We start from the raw sequence: 3399 nt of genomic DNA, 5'->3' as shown, positions 1-3399 counted from the left end.
TTCACACACGCATTCATACAGCTTTACATGGATTGTGCGTTCACCCATTCACACACGCATTCATACAGCTTTACATGGATTGTGCGTTCACCCATTCACACACGCATTCATACAGCTTTACATGGATTGTGCGTTCACCCATTCACACACGCATTCATACAGCTTTACATGGATTGTGCATTGCGTTCACCCATTCACACACGCATTCATACAGCTTTACATAGATTGTGCATTGCGTTCACCCATTCACACACGCATTCATACAGCTTTACATGGATTGTGCGTTGCGTTCACCCATTCACACACGCATTCATACAGCTTTGCATAGATTGTCCATTGCGTTCACCCATTCACACACGCATTCATACAGCTTTACATGGATTGTGCATTGCGTTCACGCATCGACACACGCATTCATACACCGATGATGGAGGGAAGGGAACCATGCAAGGCACCAACTGTAGGTCGGGAGCAGTTACGGGTTCAGAGTCTTGCTCAAGGACACTTCGACACTTCAACTCTGAGGGAGCCCACAGGGATCGAACTGGGAACCTTGCGGTTGCCACCCGGCCACTCTACCCCCCCCGTAGCACACTAGCTGAATAAGCTCACTACTATCAAACTGTGATGTAGCACAGTGTTTCTCAACCTTTTCAGGCCGTGACCACCCCAAAATAATTATAAATGATCACATTTTCCATAATCCAGCTCATTTCATCCCTTATGTCTTTATTAAACAAAAGGTTCCATAATCCAGCTCATATGTCATGTATTTAATAAAGATCAGCCATGGGATTCTGATACGTGTTGGCATTTTGTCAGACTCTTTCTTACATTCACGTCATTTACATTCATGCATTTATGTCATATTAACCATGAATTACACTGTTACTTTATAGAACCTGACATTTACGTCATATTAACCATGAATTACACTGTTACTTTATAGAACCTGACATTTACGTCATATTAACCATGAATTACACTGTTACTTTATAGAACCTGACATTTACGTCATATTAACCATGAATTACACTGTTACTTTATAGAACCTGACATGTCATATTAACCATGAATTAGGGGGGAGGCAGTTTAGAGACCAGGATTGCTGCATGTTTTTTGTGAGGGTACCTACCCTAGTGGCAGCGGTGACCGAACGGATTGCGGAGCGGTCTTGATACCGGAAGGTCGCCAGTTCGAATCAGCGGTCCGACACGTTAAAATTACCACCGCTGAAGTGCCCTTGAACAAGGCATTGAACCACTACGATGAAATGTGTTCTATGAGCAGGGCCTGGCTGGAAACAAGTTCTTGAGCTTAGCCCAGATACCCTGGGTAAATATAGTAATCATTTCATTTCACACGGGGAGAACATGCAAACTCCACACAGAAAGGCCCTTTCGCCAACCCCGCCTCGGGTATGGGGACTGATGACACGGAGGAGGAAACACGGCGCCAGCAGCCACAGCGTCCCGAGCGGGAATCTAACCCAGGACCTTCTAGCTGTGAGGCGACAGCACTACCGACTGTGCCACCGTGACCCCCTATTATTACTTTAAAGAACCTTGCATTTATGTCATATTACGCTACGTAAATATGAAAAGATGTCCCTCTTAGATACAGAATGTCACGAGGATATCTGGTTCCATGAGGATGGATTGAAGTATGGAGGGTCTAACTCTAAGTGGTAAAACGTATAAGCGCTACATTTCACATGTTATCAAAGTATCCTGTGGTAGGAATTTAGGAAACCCTGAATGTTGGACCCTGAAGCCAACCCTGCAGAAGTCAGTCTAGACAGCTGATACACCAGAATGTAGCTTTCTTCACAAATGTGTTCATAATAAAGGTGTGTACTATCACCTATCAATTTGTTCCTACCCAACTGCCTTGGGAAACTTTAAAAAAAAATCTCCTTGGTCTATAGTGTGTGCGACACGGTGCGTGTGCGTGTGCGTGTGCGTGTGCGTGTGTGTGTGTGTGTGTGCGTGCGTGTGTGTGTGTGTGCGTGCGACTGTGTGTGTGCGCGACGATAATTCACCAGTGGAATTATTGCACAACGTCGCCTTGTTTGCCAAGAACCCAGTGAACCATGTAGTCTGTGACACACGGGAGCTGGAGAGCAATATTACTCACATGTATTACTTATTTAAACACTGTCGTTTTAACACAACACCTTTTCACTTTTGCTCATTTCTTTTTTTTCTTGGCTTTCGCCTTTATCCCATTTTGACCTGAGATCAGATTCTAAAAATGTCTTCTACATCCTGACAGTTTTCTGAAAAAGCTATGTTTCTATGTCAGTCGTTCTTCGATTTAAAAAAAAATAGCAGACCTACAAGCTCATAGCGCGCCACTCGGTGGCGCGCTATGAGCTTGTAGATCTGCTATTTTTCAATAGCTAAAGCATAACATAATGCTAACACCAAAAGGGGTTCCCGCCCAGAACAGGTTATTTTATATTTTTTTATGGAGGGACAGACAGTAGGCTGACTGACAGGAAATGGGGAGAGAGAGATGGGTGACATCATGCAGTAAAGGCCGTCGGGATCGGGAGTCGAGCCCGCGGCCACACTGCCAGACTGGATTACCATCCAAGGTGCCTGGACCGCGGAGCCACGGCCCAGGCCCATGCACTTTTACTCATTTTGACCACATTTGTTCACAAACATTTTGACTAAGAGTCAAAAGAAATATACTTCCCCGAACAATCAGATAGTATGGACAAACTGATAAGAAACTGAGTGAAACAGGGCAAAGGAAAACTCTACCCCCCCCCCCCCCCCAACCCCCCCCCAGGCTAAATGTGTTGTTGCGAACGCAGTGAGCATTTACTATGAGACCCAGCAGATCACGTCTGTGTGTGTGTGTGTGTCTGTGTGTGTGTGTGTCACGCTGTAACACCACCCGCCCACCACCAGAGGGCGCAGCTGTATCACACACAAAAACACACACACACACACACATGCACGCACACACACACACGCACGCACGCACGCACGCACACACACACACACAAAAAACTTAACTTAAAAAAAAACTTAACTTAAAAAAAAATGTAACTTAAAAAAAAAACGTAAAAGGGAAAAACGCACACACAAAAAACTTAACTTAAAAAAAAACTTAACTTAAAAAAAATACTTAAAAAGGAAAAACGCACACACACAAAAAACTTAACTTAAAAAAAAACTTAACTTAAAAAAAAAACGTAAAAAGGAAAAACGCACACACAAAAAACTTAACAAAAACTTAACTTAAAAAAAACTTACCTTAAAAAAAAACTTAACTTAAAAAAAAACTTAAAAAGGAAAAACGCACACACACAAAAAACTTAACTTAAAAAAAAACTTAACTTAAAAAAATACTTAAACAAAAAACTTTAAAAAAAAAAAACTAAAA

This window comes from Electrona antarctica (assembly GCF_951216825.1).
Source record: "Electrona antarctica genome assembly, chromosome: 6".
NCBI classification, from domain to species: domain Eukaryota; kingdom Metazoa; phylum Chordata; class Actinopteri; order Myctophiformes; family Myctophidae; genus Electrona; species Electrona antarctica.
Note: the sequence above shows the minus strand (reverse complement) of the source record.